Here is a 14,897-nt window from a genome sequence, read left to right on the forward strand (position 1 = left end):
TGGAACAGCTTTTGATGAGCAGCAATTGTCAGGAGCCAGAAACCATCACAATTTTCTCTGGTCATGGAGATCCTATGGTGCTGAAAGTTAAAGGAGGGGGAAAAAAATAATAAAAATATATATATTTCTATTCTTTGCAAACTAGTCAACATTCCAGTACCCACATCTGGCTATCTGCCAACAGCAAAATTCATATTCCTTTTCCTGTTACATGAAGATTTTTTAAATGTTATTCTTAAACATTGCAAACAAGAAGAGAGATATATTTTTTTTCTTAATAACTGCAGGACTTAATAATCACAAAGTGCACAGTACCCGAGAATGAAAGTTCAATGCAATGCAACCACCAGTCCCCACAGTTTTCCTGTTAGCTCCCCAGTGCACAGCCTGAGGACTGGGTACGCTGGCTGCTGGGTTTAAAGCAATATTCCAGTTACTTAAAGCAATATTAAATCTGCAGGGCTGTTACAGCAAATTAAAAAGTAAACCTAACAGGGAAGCAAATTTGGTAGCTGTTCCATCTGGCTGGCAGGTTGAACAGTCTAGCTGCACTGGCTGTTTTAGGAGGGACTTGGAGCAAGGTCAGCCATTAAGCCCAGTTCCAGAGCCACTTCCCGCAGCAGCACAGAGGAACTGGTTTACTAGAAGACACTGTATAAATATTTTGCTGAGCTGCAAAAGGAGGAAGCTTGCCCAGCCCCGGGCTGACATGTGTCATGATGAGTTTCCAGGCACAATGCTCAATGAATGCCATTATATGAAAGGGTGTTTATTTCACATTGCAAAGCGGTTGCCAGAACACACAATCACGCGTCTTACCCGCCGGCCCTGCAGGCTGCCACGGAGAAACTCCTCTCCGAAAGAGAATGAAACAATTATGTTGGGATTAACACTTTGGCAGTGGCAGCAGGACTTCCCCCAGTCCCTGTCCCGCTTCAACCCCGGCCATGCGGAACCAGGGGCACAAATATTACTATTGGGGTATGTGTGTGTCCCATCCTGGTGACCTAATTAAAACTCAATTTCAGCACAGAGAGGTGAGACTGCAGCTCTTCCCACTTCTTCACTGGTTTCATTGTCTTGCCTACTCAAGGGCTTTGATGCTCTGCAGATGATCTCGTTCCGTTCACCACGAGGCAACCCAAGGAACACACTTATCTGAAAAGGCTGCGCTGTAGTGCTGGGCAGATCTAATCAACAGCTGAAGTGTTTTTATTTCACTAGGGTATTTCATTTTCACTCCGGCTGTCATTTTCTTAATGAAGACAAATGAAGAAAACACCAGGTTAAAAAGCCTGTATCCTTGCAAGTAAAACCAATACGCCTCTGCTCAGCCTCAGCAGAGGTCCCGACTTGCACGCTTTTGCTTTGACAACAATTCTGATTTTCTTTAACTGTTTTTGCATGGTGGTAACTGCTGTCTTTGAGACAGACATCCCTGAAATGCACAGTAAATAAGATCAGAATTAGGCTAAATTTGTCCCTCTGCTCCTATCCCTACTGTCAGTTCAAAACATGATGAATTTCTTGAGCAGCGTTTTATTCTAGGATCCCAAGTCCGACATCAGTGAATCCTAGACAGCCTCACAAAAACAGAAATGCATCATTCCTGTACTACAACTGAAAGAGAGGACCCTGAAGAAGTGCTGCATGACAAGCCAGTACCACAGCTGGGCCCAGACGTCCTGGTTTGCCTCCTCCTATCATGATAAACTTCTCTTTTTCCATTCTAAAGAACCACACTGTTAGCAAGCAATGATATTTTCCTCCCACTTCCCATGCAGCAATCTTTCCTTTGAATTGCGTGGTGGAGTCTCATCACTTCTTCCAGGGGGTCAAGCAAATCATGTCTGCTTCACTATGATGTGCTGCAGGTTAATGCCACCACAGAAAGCTCTAGGAAACAAGAGGTCTCAAGGGTGCCATCAAGCTCTGAAAGGCATATTCATATGAGCAGGAGAGGAGCTGGAAGCTTGCAGACTAGCACCCAATCCTCTGACAGCCAGAGACCTCAAAGAGAACAGGACCAGGCTGTGGGTTGATGTACATCATCACCCAACCTTTAATTTCTGCGATCTGCTCTCCTGTTGTTCAGCAGCGAGATGTGCCCATCTCCACATGGCCAGGGCTTTTTGGCCATCTGTGATACACAAGGATGCCAGTACAATCATCACTAAGTTATTCTGTGTGTCTCCCCATGAAGTACTAATGTTCTAGTGTGCATCTGCACTACAGCAGGGGTCTGGAGGAGAAGTCATATTTGCAACTTCTGCGGGACAGGCTCTTCTCTTGTGTGCACCGAGCTCAGTAAGACACCCTGAAGCATGACTGGGGACCTCAGGTGTGAGCAGGCTTTCTTCAGCTTGTGCTTCTGCTTCCCCTTGCCAGGGTGCACCAGTGAGAGCACAGGACACACCAGCTTGTTTTTACCATAGGATGGAGCCCAGGACCACCTGGCTTCTAGCAGGGCACTTGTTAGCACTGCAGGCATTGCTGGTGGCACAAGAGCAAGTTTTCTGGGTGAAGTGAAGGCAACCTTATGTCTTCCATGATCCTGCATTGTTCATGTGAACACCCTACAAGCAGCAGCACTTTCTCTTATCCCCTGAAGCTGTCAGGCCCACAGTGGCAAATCCATGGCCACTGGGTCACCTGCTGCCTTTGCAACCTACTGACATGGCCCGTGACCACACACAAGCCTACTGCTGCTCCGCTCCAAATCTACAGGAAAAGCAAATGATGGCATTGCCTTCAGCACGGCCAGTTTTCATTCAGTACTGATGTTCCAAAGCTGGTAGGCTGGAGATCACAGTTTTGAGGTATTTGGCCTTTCAAAGACAACTTCAAGATGACAACCCTGAAATCCTGCTGCTCTCACAGGCAGACCAGAACCACTGTTACTGACAGTCATTTGATTAGTCTACTCAGGGGACTTGAGCCATTTCTGCTCCCTTCAGTTATTTTGGTTCCTTCTCCTTATTTCACATTAATCCCTAAATCATCTCTAAGTGTACACTAACCCCAGGAGACGAGACATCTTGGTGTTGGAAAAGAGGCCAAAGGTTTCCTCTGTGAGCTGCTCACATGTTTGCCTGCACAAGGGTGACCATGAAGTAGTTCAGCACAGGAGACTTGGTCTTCTTAATGTTAAAAAGAACAAACCTGTCCCACATGCTGGGAGCTACAGCGAGGAAGCTGTTCCCCTCAAAATGCTGAGATACTGGGTTGGGAAGGCAGAGTTGTCTTCTGCTCTCTAGGTACTTCTGCAGTGCGTTCCTCCACCTCACCCAGTACCTCTGGCTCTTGTGGTTCTTCCCTGCAGCTCTGAGCACATGCAACAAGTTTTAAATCTCTGCCTTATTTCCCAGAGGAACCATCTCTTTCCTCATTACTTCCCTTAGTCCTTAGTTCTCATTAGATGTGACAATGCCTTCAACTCTCCAAAGCACTGTGGGACACCGTCTGCATACAGAATGTGTTGTATTAGCTGCCAGACACCTCCAGGAGAGAGCTTGTCCAGGGTTTAACGTGACACTTCAGCCTTAGGGGAAAAGCCAGCAATCGTAGAGCTAACTGGGAAAGTCCTCACAGCTGCCTAGACCTTCATGCACGGTCAGCAACTCACCTACGTTATTTCATCTCAGGGTAAAACTAGTAAAGCTCATCTTCTTTCTATGAATCATCCTAAGAAAACTGCACCAATTAAAATATGAAACATCACTGCAGCAACACCAACTTGTGCGGGAATTTATTTTTAGAAGCACCTTAAAATAGAGTGTGTGTTACCTTGTTAAAAAACATCGCCTCTCTGTGTTGGTAAAGGATGACGTAAAGAGCTGTGGCACTTCACACCCAGCACCAGGGCTCCCGCACGCTGCCGAGGTGAGAGAAAACACTGGAAAAAACGGAGGGGAGGAAGTTCAAAACCAGTCTTAACACCTCACTGCTAACGTAGTAAGATGCCAGGGCTTAGAGAGAGGAATGAAAAGGGATGAGCAAAGATTTTGGCAGTAACAGCATATTTCCCACTAAAAAAGCGACAAGAAAAGGCTGCGTGTAACTCTGGGTAAGGAGTTTGCTTTCTGACAGCCAGCCCTGGGTCTGAAACAGGTTCTGGTGAGATGTGTGCTTTTGATCAGAAACGCCAACGTCGCTGTGAAGCCAGGCCTGGATGCAAAGACTTGAGGACCTATCCTGACATGGCACCTCCAGCACACCCGTTCTGCACCAGTAAAGTAACGGAAAAGGGAAGGAGAGCAGCAGCATCCCGGCACACGTGTGCCCCCAGCACCTTCCCCCAAAACAGGCTCCAGCAGACTTCTGGCACAAGGACTCGCGAGGACCTCATGTCCTCAGGTGTCCACCAAAAGCCACTGTGGATAATGGAATCTTTGCCAGGAGCAATTACTTTTCCACAGGCCACGCCATGTCCCCTCTGCAGCTCCCAGTGCTCTGTGACCTTCTGTGACAGCGCACAGGAAAACATGCCAATGAAGATGCTGTTGAATCCTTGCAAGACCAAACGTGAAGGGTACACTTCCAAAATACCAGAGATTCACGGCACAGTGAAAACAAGCAAGGAAAGAAAAGGTGAATTAAACCAGGCGGGAAAACAGCAGTCAGGTGGGACGTGGAGGCACCGAGGGAGCGGCTGCAGAGAACCTCTGCCAGCGCACGTGGCTGCTGGTGGCCCCGCGCCACCAAGCCTTCCCACTCAGCGCTGAGCAGGAACAGTCACAGCTTCCACAAAGCTCCACAGGGAGAATCTTCTGGTCTTTCAGACTTGTAAAACTCAAAGCCATTTTACTGTTTTAATTGAAGCTTTCCAAGGAGTAAATATAAAACGAGAATAGAAGGATGAATTTGATGGAAAATTACCTCATTTGACATACTGTTCTGAAACCTCTGCTGTATGCGGATACATATGGGCAAACACATATGCAATGCCATACAGTTTTGTTTTGTAAAAATCTGAACAGCTTTTCAGAAATGGAAATCAGTAAGAGCAAGAAGCAGTAAAAAAGTGATGGGAAAAGTCAGCAGCATATGCAAGTGAGGAAAGATGTGGCTCCTGTTGAGATACAGCAGTAGAAAATTACAGCAGGATTGTTCCAGAGGGAAAAGGCCATGCATGGGATGGGGTAAAGGGTCCTGCTACGCAGGTGGGGTGCTTGGCCATGCCAGAGGTTCAGGAGCAGAACTAGGCTGCTGCCAGAGGGGAGATTTGGTTCCATTCTCAAAAGAAACAGTGGCGGCTGGGCCACCTACAGCCGGGCAATGTGGGAAACGTGACAGGAGATGGATGTACTGAAAACAAAAGATGTAAGAGGAGATGGAGAAGTAATGGCTAATTCTCCCTAAAAGCTCAGCCAGCTGGAGATTTATACACACATCACATGAAACAAGTAAAAAAATGTTACTAAAACTCATAAACGTTTTAAACAGGACTCCTTAGACATGTTTTTATTTCACATAAATAAAAGCCAGGCAACTAAATTAATTCTAATTAATCTGATTAGGATTAATGCCGTGGTAAGAATCATTTACTGGTACCATAAGCTTTCTTTCGCCTCTCTCCAAAAAGAATTCCCATTGTGTACCTGCTTTTAACACCACCATACTAGATAGCACATCCAAATATAATTCCATTACGATTGGGAGAGATTTCATCCACTCAGTGAAATGCATGAATAAATACAAAATCATTCACATTATGTACTCTCTACAGGGATATTTAAGGCTTTTCCCCCCAAAGTAAATCAGTTTTATGTAGTTAAAGTTCTTGACAATCTCAAATTGGATGTCTTTGTTCACAGAACTTCATTTCTTGTCAAATTCTTGTACCTTTGGGAAAGGCAGAGGTCAGAAAGGAGGGGACGAGAATCAGTATTTCTCATCTAGGCTTACTCTAGGAGCCTACCACTATCCTGGCCTCCCGTGCCATGGGGGGTATTATTTCTGGCCTGTGACACAGGTCCCACAAATCCTAATTCACTCTCACATCTATGAAGTCTGAGGTGAAAGGCAAGTAGCAATTTGGGTTTTTTTCTGTTTAAGCTTAAATTTCCAGAAACAGCAGATGTCACAGAGAAGACAAGGTTTGAAACCGAGAGCTGTTCTGAGGCACACGCATATTTATGTGCGGCTAACAACAAACCCCAGCTTTATACTCCTCCTGAGAGAAAAACAAGAAGCTAATTCTCATCTGGGTTCATTTGCAACTGATTACCTTTGAGGTCCCTCACCATTTTTGTTTTCATTTCTTATTTGTTAAACACTGACAGTTACAGGGACATAAACAGTGGCTGTCCACTATATTTTTGGTCTCCACAGGCAGCATCTGGCTCTGCCCCTCTGCACTGTAAATATAAGCTTGGTCAAGAAAGCTTCATTTATCAGACCCTATGGAAGTTCATAAATCCTTGAATACTACACCCTTCGCCATCTCCACCAAAATGAATTTATGGGATAGTCTGCTTATACAGAAACGCAGTGTTTGAGCCAGAGGGCAAAAATCCAAGCCAAGGACATATAGACCATCTACGTGGACACATACCAGCTGCCACCCCCAGCAGGTCCAACACAACCCCAAAAATCACCTACAACTGCCTCCTCAGTTCATAAGTCATAGAATCACAGAATAGCTTAGGTTGGAAAAGACCTTCAAGATCGAGTCCAACCACTAACCCAGCACTGCCAAGGCCACCACTAACTCACATCCCCAGGCACCACATCTACACAGCTTTTAAACACCCCCAGGGATGGTGGCCCCACCACCTCCCTGGGCAGCCTATTCCAGTGCTTAACCACCCTTTCTGCAAAGACATTTTTCCTAATATCCAGTCTGACCCTCCCCTGGCACATTTCCTCTTGTCCTATCATTTGTTACTTGGGAGAAGAAACCAACCCCAGCTCGCTACCACCTCCTCTCAGGTTGCTGTACGGAGCAAGAAGGTCTCTCCTGAGCCTCCTCAGGAAACAAATGGTGTCTCCTTCCCTTCCCTCCGGGTCTCAGCCCCAAACACTCTTTAATAAGCAAGTATTTGTAAAAGGGCAGCTACGAGGTGTGAACAGAAGGTGTTTTTTTCCATTGAGATTGTAGGAAATAAGAAAACTGTAACCAATACATTGGGAAAAGCGGACTTGCTGGTTTTCCAAGAAAGCATCACTTCTACTCGTCCAGACTGCTGTGATATGGCAAATAAGCTTATTTCTCATTACAAATCCTCAAAGGGGCCGATGAAATCTCTCACTTTGGGGTATAAATGTCACAAATCTCATCATCCTTGGGAGCTGCATTGCCTTTTGTAAAGCAAACACAGCACTGCAGGATACTGCCACAGTACGTACTGGCAAAGGGAAAGACATATCAAGTGAGTGTCTAAGATGTCCTAGCTCTAGCACAATTTGGTATCTTTATAATTGATTTGAATGATGGAACATAGCATGCTTACTAAAATTGCTGCTGATACCAGGCTGGGACAAGCTGCAAGTACTTCGGAGGCCAGGATTAGGATTCAAAATGATCTTGATAAATTGTAGAAATGGTCTGGAAAAAAAAAAAAAAAAAAAAAAAAGAGAGAGAGAAAAAGAAAAAGACAATTCAGGAACAACGGGTGAACAGTGCTAAGACAGGAATAATCAATGACATGGTCACAAGAGAAATAAATACCAGCTCACAAAGGTTATTTTTTGGGGAAAAGGATCTCAGGATTACCACGGATCACAAAGCAAACAGGAGCTGAACACCGTCATGTTACTGCAATAAAACCAAACACTACACTGCAATACATAGGTATACTGCTCACAAGATACACAAAGGGAACTTTTAATGTATGTAGCACTGCTGAAGTTCTGATATTGGACACGGCATTTCAATAAAGTTGTAGGGAAAGTCCCATGCAGACAGCAAGAATGATCAGAGATCAAGAAAGCACAGACTGGAAAATCAAGGGGGGAGCTGAGAATTTAGGTTAGCCTGGACCAAAAAGTAAAGATGACAGGGAGGCATTGTAATGGTCCTCAAACACACCAAGAGGGCCACGACAGAAAGAAATAAACCATCTTCTTGGCTTGTCAAGAGTAGCACAAGATATAGTCTTAAATTGCACCAAGGAACATGGGTTAGCCACCAGGAAGAGCTTCCTGACTACGGGAAGAAAAGCACTCAGATAGAAATTCAAGGACGGCTGCAGGCTCTCCAGCATTCAGATCAGCTAAATTAAGGGACTGTCCATCAGGAAAGGGCGCAGAGGAGATGGCTACACATTGAAGTGTTAATTTTTTTTGTTTCAAAGGGTAAAAAAAATGTAGGAAGCAACCCAAAGACAGTCCAGCCAAACCTACATAACCCACTGTTAATTTATTAACAATATTACAACAGTTGAGGCCGTGGCCCCATCCACCACACGACCCACACAGGCAGCCCAGCCAGTCTTCCCACACAGACCAGGTAGGGGAAAGAAGTATTACTGTGTCAATATTGTGGAGAAGGAACAGATTTGAAGAGACCAAGTCACATGCCAATGTCATAGAGGCTCTGCCACAATAAAAGAAAAGCCCTGTCCAGTGGTGCGATCTCAAAATGACCTTTCTGCTTAGGGAATTATTAAAGCATATTCAAGAGAGGTCTCACTCAAATATTTGCAGATGCCCTGCTTGTGGCCGTACATAATAGGATCTCAAAACAGTTTTATTTTTGAACAAATCTGCCTTCCCACATGACATGCAAAATACTCATTCGCAGGTGAAAGACCGCAACGTAAATGATCAGAGCCCTAATTTCTTATTACAAGCAACCTGCACAGAATAAAGATGGGGCTGGAGGGCAGGAGTTTGATAGCTAAAATATTTGCTTTTGCTCATCAGCCATTTTCATTGAGTGCAAAAATAGATTTATAATAAGCTGCTCCCCCAGTCTGGCAGGCTGCTGACAGCCGCAGCAGAGGATGCAACAGGCACCTCACCTGGGCTGGCAAAGGGTCTCACAGCTTCCTTCAAGCGGCAGGGGGCCACTCGCCCCCAGGCCACTTGATCTTCCCTCCCCACCCGCAGAGAACAGGCAGTCTCTAGCATGTGCAGAGATCTTCACCAGTGATCTCAAGAGACCAAAAGGGGCTCTTTGAAACCACTGCTACTTCCCAGCATCATTAAGTCCTCACTGCCACCTGGCTGTAGATAAGCTAGGAAAATCCAGTGCCAGAACAGGCATTACAGATGCTTTTAAGAGAAATGAATTTTCATTTTAATAGGAAAGAAAAAAAAAAAGCAAACAAACCAAAAAACTAATAAAGAGAGCATTTCAGAAGCACAGAGTGATGCTAACTAGTGCAAAACTGTCCTGGCTTTAGCAAAGTATTACTGTCATGTCACTCCTCTGCCACGGAGGCTTCTCCAAGGCATCTCTAATCACAAAGAGCAGCTGAAATGCTAGTGGGAATACATGCTGGCCTTGCCACCTTGCTGATGCACAAACATTTAAACAGATTTCTTTTTGCACTGTCTTTGACAAGCTGAAGCTCCAGCCTTTACCCCAATTTAGCTGGGGAACATCCTGTGAAATAGCAGGCAGACTTATACTGATAAGCCGCATCAGTCTTAACTGGGAGGCATCTGCCCCTTCTGGGTTTTGAACAAAGAATATCAGATTAAAAGGAAAAAGGGAAAGAAAAACACCAGCGGTCCAGGCACTGCAGATAAAGTAGCTGTTATCATCCTCTCTAACGAGGCTGCGTGCTTTCTGTCTTCAGGCAGTGACTCTGGGAAAGCAGTTTGAACACAGGTTAAAAATTCACATCCCAGCCTGGCTGCCCTCACTAAGCCAGAGGAGGGTCGGGGCTCCTGTAACCTTGCACTATGCATTTCTGGAAGACAATGGCAACTCGCTCCTCTGGCCATCCTCTGTGGAGAGGGAAGGGCCTTGCTGCTTCTCCTTTCTTGTTGAATAAAAGCTTGCAAAACCATTTAGAGGGCAAGAAAATCTCTATTTTGGGTTGAAAACAACTTTGTAAATCACGTAACTAGTCTAGCATGGAGATATCTGGCAAGTCTCCTTTGCCACGACTCTGAACAGGGTGATAACACACCGTTCAGCTCTGCTTTCTTACAAAGCAGTGGGTTTCTGCAGCACTGTTGGCAGGATTTCATCCTGTCTCCCCACACCAGTGCTGCGTCCCAAATGGACTTGCAGGACAAGTCAATTAAACGAGCAACTGAAAGCACCCAGGGTCTTGGTTCAGCAGCTGAGAACAGGTACCAGCAAAGCTGCAGTTCTCAGGAGGTAGCACAGCAGCAAGGAACTGAATTTCTGTAGTGGCTATTCCCCCACTAAGAAGAAAAAAAAAAAAATAATTCCCCCATTTATGTGCTATTTCACCCTGCTGACAGGAAAGAGCTGGAAAGGGCCATTGCTTCTGAGCTTAATTACATCCGATGCTTCTAAGGGTGAGGGAAAAAGAGTACTTCATGAGCCAAACCCAAAAAAGTTAATATATTATACTGCAGAAGGAACACAACATCTTCAAAGCTTTCCCACCCCACACCCCAAAGTGTGAAATCAGAGATTTTTTTCTTTTTTTGCTCATTTCCTGCCTGGCCTCATTCATTGTTATGAGAGTATCAGGATTAATTAACATCAATGTCAAGATTAAGATCATGCCTAACCAGGACTTTCTTGTCATCTTCTAGGGAATTAAATGAAAACCCACGTAATGACAGACCGACCACACTGCCAGGCTGGGATAACTGCTCACCCACAGGGAGCCAGTGCCTACAGGTGAAATCAGCCTGCCACAGAGCACAGATTGCTTGCTTTGGGAAAACTCGGAGAATCTCTCCAAGCTGGTTCTTTGTTTTCCACACACCTCTTCTAAACCCACCATCAACATTTATTTTCACATTCCCAGGCAGGAAGCAAGAAGCCATGCAGAAGCCCGAAGCTGTGGTCTCTGAGGTGAATGAGATGCACTTTCAGCATAAGGTACTGCAAGCCACAAACAAGTATAAAAAGGAAAAAACAAGTCCAGCAGCTTATGGTGCTCTGAAATCAGCGATTAGCAGCTGAGAAGGAAATTTCTCGGGGTTCTCCTCCAAACACACACCTCTGACCTTATTGGGCTCCATCTTTTTGGAAGACCGAGGAGACCAGAAGGTCTTGTCTTTCTCATCTTCTGGCATTTGCTCAGTAGGCTACTCCAAGTTGAAACCAAGTGCTTCAGCAAACAGGTGGTACGAAAGGGTGGGAAGCAACCCCATCAGTCACCTCCCCGCAGGGGACAGGATGCACATCCTCAGGCAGGCAGCTCGAACCTCGCCGTGGCAGGGACCCATCAACCTGCCTCTCCAACCCAGCCCATGCAGCGGATAGCACAAGCACAGTGATGTCTTGACTTGAAGACCCTCAGGAGATCTGCAGCCCCCATCCCCCTCCCCCTTCCCCAAGTGTTGTATAACACATTCTAAACACAATGTTCTCAAAAGAAATCTGCTGTCAAGCATGACATAGTGTCTATGGCAGTTTCTACAGCTATTCATTCATCTTTCCCACAGCCGTATCAACAGCGTGTCAAGAACAACAGAAAAATTATTCATGTGGCACATTTCTTGGTTTTACTTTACTTCAGTATGGTATTTTAAGAGTTTTTCAAGATGTTAAAAAGCATGACCTTTGCCTTTAGAAATCATTAAGAGGAGCAAAGAAAGTCACAGGTATGGGTAAGTGTGAGGCACTTTAACTTTTTGACACTTTTGCAGAGTAAAAGTACTCTGCTGAACTAAAGAAAGTGGAGTGAGACTGTGAGCTGTGAGTGAACCAGCAGTTCATGAGAGTTACGTTTAGGATGTAACCAGCTACAGAAGAGTGAAAATGGAAACAGAATCCCTTTGCAGAACACTGGCCCCCATCTCTGAGGAGAAAGCATCACATAGAAAACTATTTCACTAAAAAATAAATGGCCAAACATATGTACTAATGACTCATTAAGATAAAAATCTTTGCTTCAACTGCCTAGCAGCACAAAATGAGAAATTTCACTTTCCAGCCTCCAAAATACAACTATCCAGGCTCCTCCCAAGAGCCAGCAACAAGAAAGCTCACACCAACCTTCCCACCTCATCAGCAGAAGGGGAGAGATCACACCTCCCGTAGTCCCCTGCAAGGGTCCGTGCAGCCCCACCGATGTCCAGAGCAGAAACCCCAACCTTCAGGGGGTGTGAGGGTTTAGCAGCCAGGTAGAGCCACTCTATGACAAGACAGGCTCTCTTAGCTGCAGCATGGTAAATAGAAGCACTTCTCCACATGGCATGTGCTGAAGTGGCACAGCATTTTTGTCTCACCTATTAGCAGTTCCTGTGCTACCACTCACTTTCTTCAACCTCCCCATCTGAAGGACAACACAAAAATGTAACCTTGAGCACAGTGTCCAAGACTAATTGTAATTTTTAAATTCCACTCATGTCATGGACCCAATTTATAGAAAGTGCAGCTGGGGTTTTTTTTTTGCCTTATGAGAGAAAAAAAAAAAAGTAGTAATTCTTTTCTTTGCACAGAAGTTCTGCTGTACTTTTGCTGGATGACACACCGAAGAACCACAACTGCACAGCCCAAAGGAGACAAACGGCTGATGCAAACGGAAAACAATGCAGCAAAAGGAAGTCATTCTGTAAGGCAATTACTTTGTTCTTTCAGGGGCTTTTTGGGGTATCTTCTTTCCATAGAAAGTTTCCACTACAGTTATTTAAATGAAACCCGTGTATATTTTTGTCCTCAAACCCATGAGGCTGCATAGCAGAGCTCTGCTGAAAATCAGTAAAACAACATGTAATTGTGCCCAGGTCCAGGTTCTTTGGTCAGAAACATAGAGAAAACACAAGGGATGCTCAAAAACAATTAGTGACTCACTTTCTTCAACTAAAACCTGGAAAGACCTCAAGGTACCACTAGGCAAAGCCATTGGAGATGTTTTGAGGGGGGACGGACAAAACTACAAGCACGTGAAAGTCAGAGTCCAGAGGTACCTGCACAGGCACATACATCATATCTTGATGGGATGGGGCAAAACAGGAGAAGGGAAGAGCTGTATGAACATCAGGAAATCCCACCATGGTTCATCCCATCACTTGAAACATCTCAAGGCTGGACAAATGTCCTCGCACTATCAGGTTGGAAACACTCCTTTTCAGGGTGCAGATTTTCACTATCATCATAACCTACATTTTGGGCTCCAGTGGACTCAGACGAGGGGGAAACAGCACCACACAAGAGGAGTGCAGCCTGGGTCAGAGCTTCAGACCTGAGCCTGAGCCTCCAAGTGATTTTGGGATGTCTGTGCCATCCCCCGGTGCGCTGCCGGCCTTCCCTGAGCATGCAGATTGCTGAACATTAAAGCAGCTTTTGCTTCCTGGCACTGTGCAGCAATGCAGTGGCAGAAACACAGTGTATGAAAGACCATTTCTGCAGAAGATTTACAATCCACCTTTAAAGCCTCTAAAGGGGTTAAATAACGCAGTGAGCACGGGTTTCTTGTGGAAAAATGACTCACAGGAAGGATGGCAACAATGCACTGCTATAAAATATTAAACATAATAGGTCTCTGTGCCCTAGACTGAAAGAATAAAAAACAAGGTAAGTGGACCTGTGTTTTTCTCCTGGTTCTCAAAGTCACTAATGGCCCTCTGGGTCTGTGAACAGATGTCAACAGCACACTGCAGGTACCACAATTTACTCACTGCAAATTATTGCCTGGCATTTAATTAAAATTTTATTGTGGCGATTCCCATCAGCTCTCTCCGTAGCACCAAACGGAACAGACTGAAGAGAAAAGTGGATCTTTCAGAGAAAATGAGCCCAGTTCATCAATAATATACTGTAGCTCTGAAAGAGGAAAAGAAAGTGTGTGGTAAGAGGTTTGGTTATCTGACGTTTTTTCCCTGCATGGGGGCCCCGCGGTGCCGTTCCCGGCACTGACGCCTGATCCGAGCCAGCCTGCAGTCAGCAGTGGGACGAGCCTGACCACAGATCCCAGTTTGCTGCTTGGGCTCATCAGGCATCAAGCAGCATCCCGTTAAGAGCGGAGGGTGGAAGAACTGGACTCAACAGCTCGCTTGTCTGGCTTGGGAGGAAAGCACTTTTACTACAAAAAGCTCCTTCTTCATTGTTTTATGTCCCATGCCACAGACCTTTTGGAAACAATCCCAATCTGGTCGGAGGATACATCCACCTAATGGAGACTCTTCAATTCTTTGTGCTTTTTTTGCCCTAAAATGATGAATGAGCATTCTTGCCCACATTATAGCAATGGGAGGCAGCTGGGAGCTGGAGGGACGGATGGACCTAGTGCCTTCAGCAGATGAAGCAGAGGGACCGGGTCTGCTTGGCCACTCCACCATGTCCAGATCTTGCACAGTCTCAGCTGAGGGCTGGACAGGAGCACATCACCTTTTCTCCCATCCTGCACATCTTTCCGGTGGCTTCTAAAAAAGCCACTAACTACAAGCACAAGTATAGGAGACTTGGCAGCTCTGGGGCTTACGCACAAGCTCCCATCTATCCCAGAGGTTCTGGAAATGATCAGGTGTGCAGAGGTCCCATAAGTGTCCTTGGCTGTAAGGAAAGAAGAAAATCCCAAGAGTATCTTATGAGATACCTCCTTCTGTGTCACAGATACAGCGATCCTGAATCCGTGAGAAAAACAACACAGGCAAGGAAGGAAACAATCACAGTCATGAAAGCACCAGATTATCCTAAACCTCAGCGTCCTTCTACCAGTTGAGGCCGCCCTTAATCCTTCAAAAAAGAGAGGGAAAAAAAAGCCAAAAAACCAAGGCAAAACATCCTCAGCTGCTCATGCATTTAGGAAAACCGCCCTCCTGATACCTGCAGACATCATCTGGAAACCCTG

General features: G+C 45.4%; 1 protein-coding gene across 11 annotated transcripts in view; it reads right to left on the bottom strand.

The window, feature by feature from the left end:
- Positions 1 to 14,897, bottom strand: part of HIVEP3 (HIVEP zinc finger 3) — a 114,642-nt gene that overhangs the window by 88,278 nt on the left and 11,467 nt on the right. For 5 of the 11 annotated variants that reach the window (XR_008820716.1, XM_056331368.1, XM_056331377.1 and 2 more), the window contains exons 2-3: positions 7,455 to 7,549; positions 3,787 to 3,895 (exon numbers count right to left, since the gene is read on the bottom strand). The exons of 1 other annotated variant lie outside the window; for it this stretch is intronic. The gene's annotated coding sequence lies outside the window, so the exon portion shown is untranslated. Of the gene's footprint in view, positions 1 to 3,786; positions 3,896 to 7,454; positions 7,550 to 11,099; positions 11,227 to 14,897 lie in introns of those variants that run through there. 5 more of the 11 variants (XM_056331369.1, XM_056331370.1, XM_056331373.1 and 2 more) reach the window with 5 other exon arrangements.

Source organism: Falco biarmicus, chromosome 3 (genome assembly GCF_023638135.1).
Source record: "Falco biarmicus isolate bFalBia1 chromosome 3, bFalBia1.pri, whole genome shotgun sequence".
Classification (NCBI taxonomy): domain Eukaryota; kingdom Metazoa; phylum Chordata; class Aves; order Falconiformes; family Falconidae; genus Falco; species Falco biarmicus.